The sequence below is a fragment of the Amblyomma mixtum genome, chromosome 10 (assembly GCF_055824585.1).
Source record: "Amblyomma mixtum isolate Tamu chromosome 10, ASM5582458v1, whole genome shotgun sequence".
NCBI classification, from domain to species: Eukaryota; Metazoa; Arthropoda; class Arachnida; order Ixodida; family Ixodidae; genus Amblyomma; species Amblyomma mixtum.
Genome location: NC_143021.1, coordinates 15,824,560 through 15,844,260, shown reverse-complemented (window position 1 = coordinate 15,844,260; position 19,701 = coordinate 15,824,560). Strand labels below are relative to the sequence as shown.

Sequence of the window (19,701 nt, the reverse complement as noted above, 5' to 3'; positions counted from 1 at the left end):
GATTCCTCTGTCCTGTGGCCGTACTTATATTGGCCAGACAGGTCGCTGCATTAATGTACGGCTTTTGGAGCACCAAAATTCTTTGGGTAAGAGTTCAACAAACTTGGCCAAGCATTGTCTCGAGTGTAAGTGCACCCCGTTTTTCGTTGACACCGAAATCTTGTTCATACATAACGATCGTAGCACGAGGGAAGTAGCAGAGGCATTTCATATCTTGAGGAAAGGAAACAGATGTGTCAGCCAGCCTTCAGTAGCATTGTCCTCTAAAGAAATGAAGTTGCTAAACAGTGGTTAGCACCGATAATCACACGTGCCTTTAGGAGACATTTTATTACCCGATAAGTGTATTTTTGACAAAGCGCATGCGCGCGCTTTCTTGACGCCCTGCCTTGAAAAGCAGCGTGTTTTTCCAATAAACTTAGTTGCAAGTTCAGCGCCGTGTGTGTCTACTCTCCGTTCTCGTCCTGTGTCCTTGCGCTGTTTTTATTACAAGAAGTTTATTAACAATGTTGGCCACAATATATATTGTTTTATGTTGGGGAAAGGCTTGTTTATTGATTGCAGGGTAAAAGGACAGTGATAAGCATTCTTAACTTTAAAATGTCTAAGTGAGGGCCGCATCATTATTGATGTGGACAGAGTAGACGGTAGTAGTTAAACAAGTTACGACTTAAGCATTTGACCGTGTTGCACTGTCTGTCGCAGTTGGTAAAACCACTTCATCAAGCATACCATCATCAACACCAAGCATCATCTCAAGCATTCCTCTTTGAATTTCGTTGCTTTCCTTCTGCAGTTCCAAGAGCTGCTTTCTCAGCTCGCTACTTTCTCTGGTGGCCTTGGCTGCACAGCCATTGACTTGCTGCCGCATTGGCAGCAGCTCCTGCAAACGTGAGCTCGCAGGTCTTTTTCGGCGTCTTGTGGCTGTCGCTGCTTTCTCTGCGCTGGGTACTGGCCATAGTGTTTTCAGCTGTATCTTGGTAAGGTTCAAGTGTAAAGGTTGCGAGAACCTCTCCAACTCCATCTTCAGGAGCCTCTGGCACCTGCCAATACCAAGCAAAAGTTAGAAACTATAAATATGCATGCCACATAGCTGCAGGATGTGAAACCTAGCTGCTAGGCAAGGCCCCAAATACAAATTCTTGATAACTTATCAAGAAAGCTCAGGGAAATGAGCAGGATAAAAAAGGTAGAAAAGACGGCTTCCAACTCACAAGCCATTTTAGGATGGGAAATGCTTGGCGGATTGTTCCTTTTGTGAAATATTTCACCTTATACTTGATTACACTGAACTGCAATTAAGAAACACCTTAGAAGTGATATAATGCGGTTGCCACATGTTTTAGAAAATAGAAATACTCGCACCCTATTCCTTTAAATGCGGCCAGCTGCTGCAAACAGCGGACACAAGGGCAGATTTAGGATTAACCGTTGTTCAGAAAGTGTTATGCCGTTCCATTATGCAATGCATTTCTTGCACCACAATTTGTTCGTCTTAAAGAGTATTAGTACAGTCTGACAGCAAAGATCTCTCGCAGCGCACAGTTCTGTGCGTTATTGTGTTATGTGTGATGACATTCAAACACAACCAAGTCATGTGCAGCTTACTGGAAACACTTCACAGAGCAATGTATCACCTCATCTTGTTCACCTTGTCGTTTCCCACAGGTTTGCTTTTCTTGTTGGCTCATGAACATGTTCAAATTTTTTCACGTTCTCTTTTCACTGCCTGCTTTGGAGCAAAGTGCAGATATATTCAGATGAGTTTTTTCTGATGTCTGTAATAAAACAAAGTGAATGAGACATGCCTTTTCAAAATTTTAGTGACTTGCTTTGTGTTGTGTAGTGTTTTTGAACTACACAACTGTGATGGCTATAACACGTCATCTTGAAATGACAAAAAAAAACCATTTCCTTCTTGCAGCGTTGCAAATCATGACGGATTACAATACTTGCGAAGAAAATATACACGTTTGCAGGCACTGTAAGGTCGAATTTTTCTGAACCACTGAAACTAGATTACCTCCACACTTTCTTGCACCAGGCTACTGTCATTCACTGGCAGTGCTCGAAGAAAAGAGTGAAGCAGCCAGTAAAATGGCCACTCAACGCCTTTCGATCCTGTGCTTGAACTAGATCTCCTCAGCTTCCTAAAAACAATGGCAGTTTTATTCCATAAAACTTTGCATCAGAAACATTTATAGGCGGGTAGTGTTTCTTTTAATGATAAATAAACAAGAAAGAACCGGCTTCTCAAATGGAAGAAGTACATATGGCGCCTGTCCTTGTGTAGACTGAAAGGGTGCAGAATCAGAGGACAGTCATGCCGGTAAGTACATTCCGCAGATAAAGTAGTACATCTCAAGCATCAACCGTGCTAGCGCAGGCATCTGATTTCACATTGAGATTACTTTGCTGTTGCTACGGTTAATTTGGGGACGGAAAATATAAAATGAATGCCAGTACTGTACAGCCCCGGGCATTTACTAATACCACGCCACCGCCGACCATGACCGCCGACAGGCTGCGAAAAACGTAGCAAGCTATGGTAGCTCGAGGCAGGACTTTCTACTGTGGCACGAACTCTCACGATTAATCCCGATTATCATCATTATACGGCGCGTGCAAATTACGCCAGTGATGTTCGCACTGCCAGGTGGATGCATGCGATCCTATGCGCTCCATAGAGCATCAAGAACGAAACAGACCTGCGTGCTGCTGGCGCACATCACTTTGGACGATATACGAGTCAATTCAGGAGACGCTGCCGAAAAATACTGCACTTCACGCGGTCGCCGTGAGTAGACATGCAAGTGGTCAGTACAACCGAGCCGAGTTCAGGGCAATAACGATCCGCACACATCACAGGTCAACCAGAAAAACAGTAATGTATTCTATTTACAGCACAGTAGTTGTCATGCCAGACGAAACACCGTGCAGCACGGAGAATGTTTGTGCGTACGTGCAGCGCACCGGATACCAGCACTTAAAAAGCACTAAAATAGCTTGTAAACTACACATTATATGAAATGGCTTTCGTACTTACCGGTAGGGCCTATTGAGGTTTTCCAGCTCCTGCCGGATTTGCTTCGCCGAGTACGGCTCTTCGCCTGCCGGCAGGCCTGCGTTCAGGGAATCCGCCATGAAGCTGTATATTCTCGCATTGCGCGTATTTGACCGCAGAGCCGAGAGATTGTCCTCCCAGATGCGTATCAATGCTTCTCTTGTGGCAAAAGACCAGTTGGCACGCTTCTGTTCACTTGATGTGGCAGCGGGCATCGCGGGCTCGGCCGAAATGGTGGCAGCAGCCACTTTGTCAGTTAGCCGCTTCACTGAGGTAGCCAACCTCAGTTACCGATAACCATGGTTAGTGGCATAACTGCGGTTACGCTCTCCGTCTAACAGCGCACAACTGGGGTTAGTATTAACTGAGGCAAACTTAACCATGTTTATGTCGGCCGTGTAACTAGGGTATTAGTCGCTTTGGGACGCTAAACCCAGTAAACCAAATTAAACCAAGCTATAGCTTCATCCCTAGAGGAGCCTAGCCGGCCCCGAAACGTAGGGTTTCAAATGAGAAAGTTTTGTGTGGCTATGTTGTATAGTATATGATTATAAACTCCTATATACTGCACTTGTTTAGTGATCTCATTCCTGTCTTTGTTTAACTGAATTTTCGAATCCAGGAGCACATTCCATTCTTTTTTCGTTCTAGTACAAATGCATCATTACGTGTTACTAGAGGCGGAATGTACATCCTGCGGTAGTGTCTAAACAATCTGTTAGAAGTTCAAAATAATGGACAACTTGCAGACTGCATGCCGGAAAGCTGACTTACAAGAGGGTTTCTTGCAACCAAGAACTCTCGTTTGCTGACCGCGTCATCACTTTCTGCTCTGCTGACTGAAGGAGTTAGCGCTAAGGGAGATGAGTCAGTCGCCCTCCGCTGTATCCTTCTTCGAAAAGGTGAGGGGGCTACCCCCTAATCTGCGTGAACCTGAAGCCCTGATAGTCACCACCAGCTTTCGAGATAGACTGTAAAAAGAAGTTGTCGAGAGGTTACAATAATGCATTCCATTGACGGGTACCTGTCTCGACCCACCCCTCACGTTTGCATCCCTCTTCTCGTCTTCGTGTCCTCTTGCTTCGTCTGTCGTCTTGTTCGCGCTGTCCCCTCCCACGATGCATTATTACAAATTCGCCCAGCTATCCATCCTTTTTCAATGTATCCCTCTTCTATTGTGAACGAAAACATTACAAACAAAGGGACGTACTCTCCGTCCTACCTTTTCGAACAATAATTCGAGATTACCGTCTGCGAACAAGGATTCTCGGTCGAAAAATTGTAGCGGGTGCTCGACATTCTGCAAGTTGTCGATTAACCTTATTGTATATTTCCTCTAAGTGTGTCTGCCATATCAAGTCATTTCGCCGGGCTTCTGGCTGATGGGTGGAGAGGCGCCACTGTTAAGGTGGTGCTGCACGCGAGGAATTATGTGGGGACATGCCCAACTCGTCCCCTTTGGTTTGCTTTCCGGCAATGCGCTCTGCCTAGCTAGTTACCGTAACCTGAACGACTATGCAGTAACTAACTAACAAGACATCCGTCCGTCCTGTGACGGACGGACGGATGGATGGAGGTGGATGTCTTGTGAAATTTGAATCTCGTGTTGATTTTAGCCACGTTCAGATGACCTTCGCTTGGTTACTTCTAACCGCTTTGAATCTATGTTTCTTCGCTGTTTTTAAAGCACAATGCTTTAAATAAATCAGCCCCACTGCTTTGAACTGCAGGGTGAAGCCCTTTACAGAAGAGTATCAAGTGTTCAGCCATTTCATCCTCCTCTACACACGCACCGCATAACGTGTCCATCGCGTGGTACCTGACACGATATGTCGTAGTCCGCAATACTCCCGTCCTGGCCTCGAACAACAAAGAGATTCCATTACCATTATAGTAAATATTTTCCCTGAAATGTCCTGCCTAGTCATCCTGTATGTTTCTAGTGCCGTTTCGTCAGCATCCATGTTTTCCAAAGAGTCCTCTCCATTTATTCAACCGTTTTCTTTAACCGATAATTGCTGATTTGCCTGCCCCCAAATGCTGTCCGGATATTTATTTGTCAGTTTTCTAGATCGGTTTCTGGGGCATTCTTGATCATCATTGCCCCGATGACCCCGTGCACTAGGTCAAAATAGTATTGAGCGAGGGAGATGGCACTTAATTGAAGCACAAACCTTAATACCAGGAGCTATGGGCAAGCCTCAGTCCGCTGGCGAGTTTTTCGATAAAATGACTTGTCGCTGTCTAGGTAAGTGCGGTCATCCTTGGCAAGGATCATACCAAGGATAAAGGTCAAAGTGGAATGAAAAAAAAACGGGAAGATGGGGGAAGAGGGGAATTGTTGGGAGGGTGATGTACCTTGCCCTAGAGAGATTTTTATACAGGTAAAATATGGTTTATTGGTCAGCAGATTGAAGTTTCCTCTGCATCGATTTCACCAGTTCTATGCATTGTGACCGCGGCGTTCGAATTTCGATGGAGATGAAACTCTAGAGGCCTGTGTACTGTGCGATGTGAGCGCACGTTAAAGAACCCCAGGCGGTCGAAATTTCCGGAGCGCTCCACTACGACGTCCCTCATAGCCTGAGAAGGCTTAATTGAGTTAATTTGGTTGCTATAATTCGACAGTGTGGCTAGCTCACAAGGAAGGACAAAATCTGGTGTCCTGAGTCGGTTTGGGACGTTAAACCCCCATAAAGCAACCAACCTAAGCCAGTTCCATGCCTTGTGCAGCAGTTGTTGAATATCCGGCTACACAATATGTGTCAGAGGAAACGTAATTTTTTTCAACGGAATGAGATTTAAGCCGATTCCTTTGGAAGGTGTACAAATGCCCGAAATGCCAAAGATCAAAGATCGGCGACAAACTGTACATGAATAAATTATTCACCAAAAGCGGTTCAAGCGACTGGTTTTCACACGACGTACCTTAAGGGGCCCAAGGAGAGTAAACCATTTGCTATTCAACAGTTTTTTCTATTCTTCCCACGTCATTTTTGACAGCCGGAATAGTTGAACGTCAGCTGGAAGCGAAACATTCGCGCCCCCTTTTCTTTCACATAGCTTTGTCACAGTGGGAAACAATGTTTTCATCTAAAAGCGGTTGCTATACAGGAAGTCCTTAATCAAAGTTAGTATGCAGTCTGTCGGTCTGTATCGAATTCGTAACACTAAACGTCAAAGGGTTAGGGTAGTGAAGTCCTTCGGGTGAATTAAAAAGAGCGATACCAGGAATGTAACGCAGCACGACACTATGTAAAAAGCCGTCGCCGTAGCTCAGCGGTAGAGCACCGGACGCGTAATTCGGAGGTCGTGGGTTCGGATCACACCGGCGGCATGTGGTTGTTTTTTCTTCTGCTTTTCTAATCAATTAGCTTTAAGCGATCACATATTCAGTAATATAAAATGATCAACACCACAAAATAAATAAATTAATTAAAAATCCCTGTGCCCCTTGGTTTCTGAGGCTGTTGGCTTCTCTCATATTTATAACGAGCCCCTCATTCCCCTTTGCTTGTCTGCTTAATTGCTTAACGAGGGCCTCGGTTCTGGCAGCCTTGATGCCTTAGGAAGCATAAGAGGGTTCTCACACAGCTTCCACCCTCGCCGTTCGATGATGTTCTACGTCACATCAGCGGTAACTCAGGACGTGCTACGTCTGCCGCTTAAGAACGTGGGTGGCGCTGGTGAACACTCCCAAGGTTAGGTTATTTGTAAACATAAATACCCCCGAAAGCAGAAGGGTTGACAGCCGTCGCCGTAGCTCAGCGGTAGGTCACCGGACGCGTAATTCGGAGGTCGTGGGTTCGGATCCCACCGGCGGCATGTGGTTGTTTTTCTTCTGCTTTTCTAATCAATTAGCTTTAAGCGATCACATATTCAGTAATATAAAGTGATCAACACCACAAAATAAATTAATTAATTAAAAATCCCCTGTGCCCCTTGGTTTCTGTGTCTGTTGGCTTCTCTCATACTATGGAAATGTTAGATATGTTATTGCAGCAATGTACAGGCCCCCTAGTTCTGCCGTTTCCGTTCTAGACGATCTCAAACAATATTTGTACATGAATGTCAAACTTGGTGATCGTATTATATTGTCAGGTGATTTTAATTTACCTAATATAGACTGGTCGAGGTTCTCACTTGAAAAACATGACGCTTTAGGTGAAGCAATGTTGGACATTGCTTTTTCCTTTGATTTATTGCAAATTGTGGAACAAAGCACAAGAATTCAGTGCAGTTCTCAGTCAGTCCTTGACCTATTTTTTCTCAGCGTATCAATAGGCGCAAATATAAATTACGAAATAGTACCTGGAATTTCGGACCACGAAGCCGTCCTACTCACCATTGCTGATGCCGTCTTGGATAGCAAGCCCAAATATCCATCTTACCCAAACTTTTCTCGAGCCGATGATGTATCAATCATTGACATACTTTCGCTTAACTTCGATGCCTTTTCAGATAGTACGGATGATGTGCATTCGCTTTGGTGCAGGTTTAAAAATTTAGTAAAAGAGTGCATTGACCGTTTCGTCCCGCTGATAACTGAAAAGAAAAACGGCAGGAACCCCTGGATCGCCCGTGAGACGTTACGACTCCAAAGGCAATTGAAGCGTCTTAAGAAAAGATTAAAAATCCATGCTGCACAGGCGGTCAAAAAAAAGATTGACGAAATTTCCTCCCGCCTTAAAAATCAAGTATATGCCGATAAACAACGCTACTATGGTGAATCACTGCCCAGTTTCATAACTACAGCTCCAGAAAAGTTTTGGCGTTCTATTTCTCCGACTTCCAAGGAATGTGATGTATATCATGTTGATGGTAAAGATGTGTGCGATGGCAACGAAATAGCAAATGCGTTTAATAAACATTTTAAGTCCGTCTTTACTAAAGATAATGGCGTAATGCCGTCTATAGAATTACCTACGTCACCTATACCCGAGGTTAAAATAAGTGATACTAAAGATAATGGCGTAATGCCGTCTATCGAATTACCTACGTCACCTATACCCGATGTTAAAATAAGTGATACTAAAGATAATGGCGTAATGCCGTCTTTCGAATTACCTACGTCACCTATACCCGATGTTAAAATAAGTGATACTAAAGATAATGGCGTAATGCCGTCTTTCGAATTATCTACGTCACCTATACCCCATGTTAAAATAAGTGATACTAAAGATAATGGCGTAATGCCGTCTTTCGAATTACCTACGTCACCTATACCCGATGTTAAAATAAGTGATACTAAAGATAATGGCGTAATGCCGTCTTTCGAATTACCTACGTCACCTATACCCGATGTTAAAATAAGTGATACTAAAGATAATGGCGTAATGCCGTCTTTCGAATTACCTACGTCACCTATACCCGATGTTAAAATAAGTGATACTAAAGATAATGGCGTAATGCCGTCTTTCGAATTACCTACGTCACCTATACCCGATGTTAAAATAAGTGATACTAAAGATAATGGCGTAATGCCGTCTTTCGAATTACCTACGTCACCTATACCCGATGTTAAAATAAGTGATACTAAAGATAATGGCGTAATGCCGTCTTTCGAATTACCTACGTCACCTATACCCGATGTTAAAATAAGTGATACTAAAGATAATGGCGTAATGCCGTCTTTCGAATTACCTACGTCACCTATACCCGATGTTAAAATAAGTGATACTAAAGATAATGGCGTAATGCCGTCTATCGAATTACCTACGTCACCTATACCCGATGTTAAAATAAGTGATACTAAAGATAATGGCGTAATGCCGTCTTTCGAATTACCTACGTCACCTATACCCGATGTTAAAATAAGTGATACTAAAGATAATGGCGTAATGCCGTCTTTCGAATTACCTACGTCACCTATACCCGATGTTAAAATAAGTGATACTAAAGATAATGGCGTAATGCCGTCTTTCGAATTACCTACGTCACCTATACCCGATGTTAAAATAAGTGATACTAAAGATAATGGCGTAATGCCGTCTATCGAATTACCTACGTCACCTATACCCGATGTTAAAATAAGTGATACTAAAGATAATGGCGTAATGCCGTCTTTCGAATTACCTACGTCACCTATACCCGATGTTAAAATAAGTGATACTAAAGATAATGGCGTAATGCCGTCTATCGAATTACCTACGTCACCTATACCCGATGTTAAAATAAGTGATACTAAAGATAATGGCGTAATGCCGTCTTTCGAATTACCTACGTCACCTATACCCGATGTTAAAATAAGTGAAACAGGAATACTAAACATGCTTTTAAATTTGAACATTAAAAAGTCTTGCGGCCCGGACAACATTCCAAACACATTTTTAAAGCGGTATGCAGAATGGACCTCAAAATACCTGCACGTTCTGTTCACGAGATCATTGTGCGAGGGACAAGTGCCGAGCGACTGGAGGACTGCGAGAGTGAAGTCACTACATAAGGCAGGAAAAAAGCAGTGCATTCAAAATTACCGCCCAATTTCTTTAACATCTACGGTATGTAAACTTTTGGAACACATAATTCATAATCATATCTCAGAATTCTTGGAGAAATATAATATACTTACGAAGCATCAACATGGTTTCCGAAAAGGCTACTCTACAAATACCCAATTGGTTTTAACAGTGCATGACTTTGCTAAAGCAATTAACAATAGGAAACAAATAGACGCTGTTTTTATGGATTTTTCAAAGGCTTTCGACAAGGTGTCTCATAAAAAGTTGCTTCACAAATTAGGCGCAATACTGAAAAATTCTCAACTAATTAACTGGCTTACAGCTTATCTTGAGTACAGAGAACAATTTGTTGTTTTTAATGACCACCATTCAGAAAGACTTTCAGTTGGCTCTGGCGTCCCGCAGGGCTCGGTGCTTGGGCCTCTTTTGTTTCTTTTGTTTATTAATGATGTACTGCATGGTATTCCCGTCAAGGTTAAGCTTTATGCTGACGACTGTGCGTTGTACTCGGAAATAGAGAACGCCGCTGACCAGGAACTGCTGAACAATGCCTTAGGACAAGTTGTTGCCTGGTGCAAAGCTTGGCAAATGTCGATTAATTTTCAAAAAACTGTTTTTATGACCATTACACGCAAGAAGCACGAGCTTAAATATTTATATGCTACTAACGACATATTTCTCTCCGAAGTAACACACTACAAGTATCTAGGACTCTGGATCACTAATGATCTCACTTGGACTAAGCACCTTGAATATGTAGTAGCTAATGCTAACCGCAAATTATTCTTCTTGAGGAGGGCTTTGAGACTTTCCACCCCTCCTGTCCGTCTGCTCGCGTACAAAAGTGTAATTCTGCCGATACTAGACTATGCATGTGTAATTTGGGACCCTTTCACCAAGACTAACATCACCAAGATGGAAATGGTGGAAAGAAAAGCAGCTCGCTTCATATATAATAGCTTTGGACGCACATCAGTAACCGAACTGCTAATGAAAGCAAACCTGCCACCATTAACGCAAAGAAACCGTGTATCACGACTAAAATTCCTCTTTCGACTTATTAACGGTCATTATAAAACCGACCTCACGGGAATAATTAGTTTTTCATCTGGGTATTCTACAAGGCAGAGACACAGTCGCACAATAACCGCCTTTAGCACCCATAATAACTGTTTTAAGTATTCCTTCTTTCCCCGAACAGTAACTGAATGGAATCTTCTAACCAATGATCAAATTTCAAAATCATCACTATCGGAATTTGTTTTAGGTATTGTTTAGAAACGTGTTCTCTTTAACTGTTTATACGCTCCATGGATCTAATTTGTATTATATGCTTTGTCTCTGTTATTGTTTTTATTATGTATTCATTGTATCCCACTCTAATAAAATCCCCACAGGGGATTGCAGTATTGATAAATAATAATAAATAAATCGATATTCAAGAATTCAATTCTGCGTAAGCTGTGGGCAAAACTTGCAATTTTTTTTGCGCTTACTTTTAAAACGGTGACGGAATCGCCGATTAAAGCTCGTCCTTCTCCTCTCAGTGTCAGAAAAGTGCAGTGACGCTGTCACGGGCGGGGGGATTTGCCTTCGCTTAAACCACTCCTTGCGTTGATGATGCCACCAAACAATGCTAAAAAATAATCCGCGTTCTTTTCCTTCGGTGCAGACTTTGTTTCCTTCAAAGCAAGTGCTTTTGCGTTGCAAAATTGCTGGGACCGTAGATAATATAATAATAATGCCTTTATTTTTCATCACAAGGATGAGAGAGGCAGAGAGAAAAAGCTAGGGATGTAGCTTGACGAGCTCTCGCCTCCCCAAAAATAGATACAAGTTGTACAGGAAAAATATGCAGACAGCATAACAGCATACCAGCAAAGCTTAAAAAAAAGAGAAAAACCCAGCAGTAAAACTAAAGTAATAAAGGAAGCATGAACAGAACCTATTTTTTGACACAACTGTAACACTTTGTAGCGCGTAAAAATCAAACATAAAGACAAAATTACATAAAAATTACAAATTGCAAAATTGTAAACACATAAATTTAAACACAATTACAGGAATTACAATTCAGAAGTTACAAAAATACAACCCCCAAAAATTATACAAAATTACAGAAATTACAATTCAAAAGTTACACCCGGTTACATATATTTGAAACAAAGTTTTGCAACTCTTTTTTTTCGAGTGCTCAACAGTCATGTTGTGTCTATGCCAGAGGTTTAGATAGTGCGGTAGACTATACCTAAGCATCTGTTTGCCATAACCTGTTCTGTATGCATAAATGTGCCGTATTTCGTTGCTTCTTGTTTTGTACAATGCGTGTTTTTTGCATAATGAAACCAGTGTGAGAATGAAAGGAGTATTGTTTTTATTTTTGGTTTTGTATTTAGAGAGTAAGCAGTATGCATATAAATCATTAATTGGCATTATGTCCCCTTTCTCAAAAAGTGGTTTGGATGGGTGGTCATATGCTACATTATATACTATTCTAAGAATTCTTTTTTGTTGGGTAAGTAATCTTCGGAGGTTTGTGAAAGATGTATTTCCCCATACCAAGTGACAGTAATTTAGATGCGAGCAGAACAATGAATTATACAGAAGCATTTTTACATTTACAGGGAGAATGTTTTTGTGAGCGTAAACTGTTCCTATGACACGTGATAGTTTAGATGCTATGTAATTTGTGTGCTCGTCCCAAGTCATTTTCTCATTGAAAAATACACCTAGTATTTTGAAAGAGCTAACAACATCTATTTTAAAATTATCGAGAAATATGCCATCATTATTTTGGATGTTGTTCTTGGGGCGGAAAATAATGGCTTTAGTTTTTGAGGTATTAATCTTGAGGGCGTTAAATCTTGTCCACTTTTCAAGTTGAGTAAGCATTGTGTTTGCTTTTGCAATCATAGATGAGGCGCATGACCCGGAAAAAAGCAAGGTGGTGTCGTCTGCATATATTACAATTTTTGTTTCTTTGTCTATTTGTGTTATGTCATTCACATATATATTGAAAAGGAATGGGCCCAAAATGCTGCCTTGGAGCACACCAGATAAGATAGCTTTGACATCTGATCGGTGACCGTTTAATTCTACATACTGCTGTCGATGTTTAAGATAACTGCTCAAAAGTAACAAGGATGGTCCACGGAAACCATATACTTGAAGCTTTTTAAGCAGTAATATGTGGTTAAGAGATGACGCCATCATCCTCCCTCCATCTCACACTGCGCTGTGCACTGCACGGAAGTCTGAGAGCTGTCGCGGCTTCAATCTGCGATTACGTCACCATTTTAGACGTTTGTCCAAGAAGGCTTCCGGTGCTTTGCCTCCAAGATTGACACATTCGTCTGCTTTAAACTGGTGGAAACTGAGAACCTCTGCAGTTCCCATTAAATGCTCCTAATCCTTCCTCTTTTGTGGCCTTGAGTCGGAATCTCCATAATTTGATATTAGGGGTAACAGAGAATGCTTCCTCCAATTTACTAATGGCATGCTGCACCGAAGTAACCCGGAAATAGTATACTGCTTGCTGTCATGCGAACCAAATGCATTGCCAACTAATCTGGCAAAAGTGATCTTTTCAGATCAAGTGGTTCTGACCGGTTGTGATGGAAGCTTTTATCAGCATGATACTGAAGTTTACACACAGGATTCCTGCACTAGGCTTAAGGCTAAGGTGTTTACACAAAAACATTCTCCAAAACTGATTTCAACGCTTGTCGCAGCCATAAGGTGTGAATGTTATGTCTCTCTTTGTGCACGCATACTTGGCAGTACCGTGATTACATCGCACGAGGTTAGTATCGGAGTTTTTCATGCACATACCTAGAAGAAAAAGTTGAGACGCGGTATTTTAAATCCACCGCAGGAATGCGGGGAATCGGACACCGCGTTTCGTTTGACTATAGTGTTGGACAAGAATTGTGGATTGGATTGAATACGACTTTTCTGAGGACAAGTATCCAAGCAATGTTAAGGTAATTTCCATACAAACGCAAAATAAAAATTCACTTGCGTTAAACTAGTTAAACAAGGGGAAAACACTAGGTAGGTCTTAAAATTAACATGCAGAAAACCAAAGTAATGTTCAGGAGTCTGGCAAGGAAAGAGATGCTCACAATTGGTAGCGCAGTGCTGGAAGTTGTTAGGGAATACCTCTACTTAGGGCAGGTAGTGACCGCTGATCCGGATCATGAGAGGGAAATAACTCGAAGAATAAGAATGGGGTGGAGAGCATATTGCATGCTCCCTCAGATCATGATTGGCCCTTTACTAATATCCCTCAAGAGAAAACTATATAACAGCTATATGACACCGGTACTCACCTATGGGGCAGAAACGTGGAGGCTAACAAATACGGTTCAGCTTAAGTTAAGGACAACGCTCCGAGCTATGGAAAGAATAATGATAGGTGTAACGTTAAGAGAACGGGAGCGGGAGGAGTGGGTGAGGGAACAAACACATGTAAATGACATCCTAGTTGAAATCAAGAGGAAGAAGTGGGCTTGGGCAGGGCATGTAATGCGAAGGCAAGATAACCGCTGGTCCTTAAGAGTAACGGAGTGGATTCCAAGAGAAGGCAAGCGTAGTAGGAGACGGCAGAATGTTAGGTTGACAGATGAGATTAAGAAGTTTGCAGGAATGCGGTGGCCGCAACTGGCTAAGGACAGGTTTAATTGGATAGGCATTGGAGAGGCCTTTGCCCTGAAATGGAAGTAGTAATGCTGATGATGATTGCGAATTTTGAGCGACTCTATGATTAGTACAGCCTCCAACTGCGCTTTGCCCTGGTGTACGCCCCGTGGGGTAAACAACATGTGTACACACGTATGTTTACACCTGCTCTTCCGTGTACCCCTTACAGTGTACACCTGCTCTTCCGTGTACAAAGCCGTTAAAGCGTCCCTACCCAGTTGCTGCAGTTTGTTTTCACTGCATGCCGGAAGCAGGGATCTGCACAATCGGGCTGTTGATTCACTGCGATGCGTGTGTTGTGTTCTCCACTTACGCCGACATTGAGTGATGGAGTGTATACAGAACACACAACATGCCACAGTGGCCGAGTATTCGCAACCCGCACACGAGGAAGTGCCGGAGCCTCCGAGGCACTCGTGCGCGCGGCAGCCGACTGACCGCGTACTCCAAATGCGCCGCGCTTATCCGCGCGACCTGGCGACCAGACGCGCGGCTCTGGCCGACGCGTCGACAACCGCTGTCGCCACGCCGGGGCCGCCCAAGAGGCCGCTAGTTACGCAAGCGGAACCGGAGCGAACTTGTTGCGTCCGCAGCAGAAGCTGCCGTGCCACCAGCTGCACGCACGCGGCTCGGCCACATAACGGTAGCCACGGCCAGTCTTTTAACTTCTAGTTTAACTCTAGTTCTCTTTTGCGTTCTAGTTTTAACTTTTAGTGGGGTTGACGACTCCTGCGGTACTTGTTAACACGGTAGCGGCAAAGGTCCCGTTCAGAGGAAGACCCGGTGTTGCATTCGGCGGTGACCGTGGCGTGAGCGAAAGTTGCCAAGAGGAGCAACCGAGGGGGCCGGTGGGCCACCTAGTTCACGTGACCTTGTTACGTCATCAAAACCTGCCCAACGGATTGTGACTGAGCAACTGCACACCGTGGCAGGTGGCAGTTACACCAAAAATTTAGAGGCCATTTGGCTCTCTAAGTGCTGCAAGGCGAAAGCGTTTGTGTTTATTTTTTTTTGCATTTCACGTTTTAATTTGTATTTTACTTTTTATTTTTGTTTCCTTACTTCTTTTTATTATGTATTTTTTTATTTCCTTATTGCCTTAATTTTATTTTGTTTTATTGATTTCATTTTATTTGTGAAACCCGTGCATTCACTAGATGCGCCTTTATTCATGCCCAAACCCTGAGCCTTCGTGGCGGAGTGGTAGCGTCTCCGCTACGAATGCCGGAGGCCCTGGTTCGATTCCCAGCCTCAACAGTTTCTTTTTAAGTAGTGACGCCGAAACGCGGACACACTTGCTAACATTCCTTGGTCACGACAGTATGAGGCATTGAAGGCTCTCGCTTTAATATGACTGCTCATGCGAGGTCGCTCGGGAAGAGCGGCCTGTGTCTAACAAGCCTCACAGGGAGGGAGCTGTGTTTGACACAGCTACCCGCCGCGGCAGCTGTGCATCGCTTGACCGCTGCACCACTGCGCCAGAATTAAGTGGTATTAGGACGCCCAGTGATATATGAATCTTGAGTAGAGAATGATCAACTGCGTATGTATAGTTGCTTAAGTGTGCCCTCTTTATTTTTTGTCAACATTATGTGAACAATCGAGGGGTAGGCTCGCTTTAGTAGAGCTCTTCCTTTTTTTGTGTTTGTGTTCTCGTGAGTCGAAACCGGCAATAAAGAAATAAAACGCCTTCACTGGTTGTTCTAAGAGTCCGCCTTCACTCTTTTCTGCAGAACGGTAGCTTTTGGTGCAAGAACAGTGCAGTTACACTCCAGAATATGCTGTGTATACGTTGACTGGTTCTTGAAAGTTGTTTTTGTGATAAGGGTTTTCATGTCGGCATGCATGCTAGAGTTTAACTTTCATGAATACTGGGGCGTCTGAAAAAAAAAAAGAAATAAATGTTCAGTCCACAGAGCAGAGCCTTGTGGGCGGGATGATAAAATAAACTGCGGCGCTTTTACCTTCGCTATTTAACGCCCCGGGATGATTACACGAGGCATCATTTGTAACTCATCACTACCACCACCAGCCACACTGCGCCCACTGCAGGGCAAAGGCGTCTCCAATATCTTTCTAATTAACCCTGTCCTGTGACAGCTACAACTAAAAGACCTATAAAATGCAGTTCTCAAATCAATATAAACAATTGCAGCTTTGCGTCAAATTTGGTTACATTTTCATGCGTAAAGAATGGGAACAGTTTTAATTGCCGCGCGCCCATTAAAGCAGTTAATACAAAAAATTTTAATCTGCGTGTTTTCTTTGTAATAATGCACAAGACACAAGTATACATAGACCATCACGTGATAGTCATCTACTTCCACTAAATAATTTACAATAGAATTTCCTTTCTAACCTGTTCCGGGTTCGGTTTCAACAGCCGAGCGTTGGCCTTGACTTCAAAGGACAGTTTAGGTCACGTTAGGCATTAAAACAAAGATATATTCTCTGCTTCGTCGTTTTAATTGACTACAAGGCTAAAGCCAGCTGCATCAAGACCGGAATCGCAACAAGTGAAGAAGTAGCGATTATATTTAGTTTTCTTCATGCCTCACTTATACGGACCACTGATGTCACAGCCATCGCTAGGCTGTAGAAACCGATACAGACGAGGGAATAAATTCATTATAAATAATTTGTGGTCGTAGGCGAATGCCGCGTTCTGATTCATGTATACTTACGCCTCTCGCATCATTACAGTGAAGAAAACATTAAACACAAATTTGGTTTTATGCGCCTTTAAAGGGACCCAGAACCGACCAAACCGTGTCCTGAGATTACGGTAGAAATGAAAAGATCTCGCTTCATATTCTAGGAACTGCTGTATCGAAGTAAGGAGGATTTATAATTTTAATTCAACATTGAATATCGCATAAAACAAGTTCTACGTGATCCTGCGGTGAAACCTTACCATTATCTGTGTATCCGACGTCGTGACCACGACGCAGCGAAAAGTTGTTTGTTGTTACTAGCCTAGTGTTTTTTTTTTCTTTCAGAAGTGTTTGGTGTATATCTTGATAGTACGCTGTCTTGACTGCGCCCTTCGATGAAAAATTAGCGCAATCTAAATCGTGCTACGCCAGATAACCCCGCTGTAGAAATGCATGCAAGCTGTTCAATGTTTTCAACTTTTGATGTCACTCATACAGATGGCGCAACTCATGGGAAGTTTCACTAAGCAATACTTACTAGGTTTGTTACGTCACTTGAAAGCGCCCAGCAATAGCGTAGCGTGTACGGTGCCGCCTTAGAAGCATCGCCTGTTATCCAGCCTCGTGACACAAGCATTTATTTGTAATTTCAGTTACTTTATAATGCGACGAGCCAATCAGACACAGAAACTATTACACTTCAAGAGATAAACGCGGACGCTACCAACACTGGCGAGCGCGCACAAAAGCACATGCGAGGATTTCTATAAACGCGTGCTCCAACGCTACAAACTACGCATAACAAACAAAGAAAAACGTTCTTCGCGTTCCAAAGCCATAAAAAAACTGCACCATGTTCAAGCAGACTCTCTATGGTCATGTTGTGAGGATATTGTGCATTTATAAGCGGACAGGAATATCTTTCCCGTTGGTGTCTTTTATATAAATTCTTGCTTTCCCTCTTGTCCTTCGCTGCGAGCGATATTGGAGCCAGAGCTCTGCAACGCTGTCGCTGTTAATATGGCACTACTTAGTACATGAGCAAGAGCCCTTTGCATAAGCTTCTGTGACCTGCATACCAGTTGAAGGGGAAGTACCAGTTGCAGCAACAATCACTTATGCGGGCTTGGCTGTGTGACGCGCGTGTTTTGTCAGTTGTTTTTCTTGCATCTATTTCCTTCAGCTGCCTTCTGTCTGCACGCGGCAGTGATAGTAACCCGGTTGGACATAACAGTGTGGGCGGACGGCTACACTGTTATCTCTAACGGACAATGTTGAAAATGTAGCCTTTAAATGCATCCCTGCATTAAAACCAACGATTCCTTCACATCGCCGATGATGCGCTTCGAGCTTATGCTACTAGATGGCGACACTCTGTTTTGGATCAGAAGAGCGTGTTGTCGGGCTAGTTGGTTCAGCATAGTATATAAGTGAAATTCGCAACAACTTAGACAGGACACAGAAAGAAACACATACAACAGTTCAGGAGCGCACGTGAACTGTTGTATGTGTTTCTTTCTGTGTCCTGTCTAAGTTGTTGCGCATTTCAATTATATACAGTATTGGTTCTTTTGGTTGAAGCGGTAACCAACGTTGGCTGTAACCTCGGTTTCCTAGAACTGCCGTTCACAAGGCGTACGTCACTAATCCCGTAACAGCTTTGGGTGTGTAAATTCACATGGGGGGTGTTCTACACTAAAACTGCCTAATTAATATCTGGCGGATGAAATTATGTCTTTAAGTTCACCATTGATACCGGCGCCATGGCACTAGCTGATCATGGCTTTCAGCATCGGGATACATAAAAATTTGCACGGTTTCAACTAAGGTTGAACCGTGTTAGACATGTGCAAGCACGGTTTGGCTTGTATGTATGTTTGTCTTCAGTTTGCTTTCAGTTTAGCTTTTGGTTTTGTTAATGGAGTTTAACGCCCCAAAGCGACTTATGCACAGCAATCGGCGCATCTGCATAAAGAGTACATACGGGGGAGTGCATGCGTTCTGCCACGTCATTCAGCGGAGGCGAATCGGGAGGCATCGGCGGATACTTGTAGCCGTTACTCACGCTATTCAGCGGCATTTTTAGTTCGCATAGCGAAGCTTTACACGTTTGCACACGTTCACGTTGGCTCGTCTATCTCGGGGAAAGCAAGCGGCAATGTCGTATGCATGCTTTCGCTTACCGGTTCAAACCTGTGAGATGCCGCAGTCGATCGCATACGTGGCACATCTAGCCGAACAGATTTAGCCCAAACTCTCTCTGAAACTTGGCGGTGGCAGACGCAGCAATGGCCAACCGCATTCGTGAGTTTACCCGGCGTTCGTTCAGTTTTGCGGTGAGATTCGTACTGTTCTCGCAGTAACCCTTGTTTTGCCCGTTTTCGATTTCGCACCTCCTCAGTGCGAACGGCTCGCTCTTCCGGTGCTTCGGTCGCTAACTCAGCCTGATACTTCCGCCGCTTATTCACATGTTCTGCATTCTATTTAGCCACGTACTCGGGATCAGTACTCGGTACTCAGTACTCAGCCACGTACTCGGGACGCCTGTTCTTCCTCGCTGTACATCAATGCGGCGTAGTCGGCGCATGCAACTCTTCCTCTGATATGTTAGACGGACCCGGCTAGCTTTCCATCATGGCAGCGCTGTGTTGGTCTCGCCTCTTCTCGTCCGTCGTCTTTAGCTCTGTTTCTCGATATGGCAATTCATAAGCAACTCGCCCAGCTCTCCGTACCCCAGAAATACATGCTTTGCTTCATCTTGCTTGTCCACCCCGCAGATGGAAGCTGAAGAGTACGGCGTTGTGCATTGCGCAGTGCGAGA

The 19,701-nt window shown here is 43.4% G+C and overlaps 1 pseudogene; it reads right to left on the bottom strand.

Annotated features, from left to right (window-relative positions):
- Positions 1-670: 670 nt before the first annotated feature.
- The window catches only part of LOC149325200 (uncharacterized), a 53,560-nt pseudogene continuing 34,529 nt past the window's right edge, over positions 671-19,701 (bottom strand).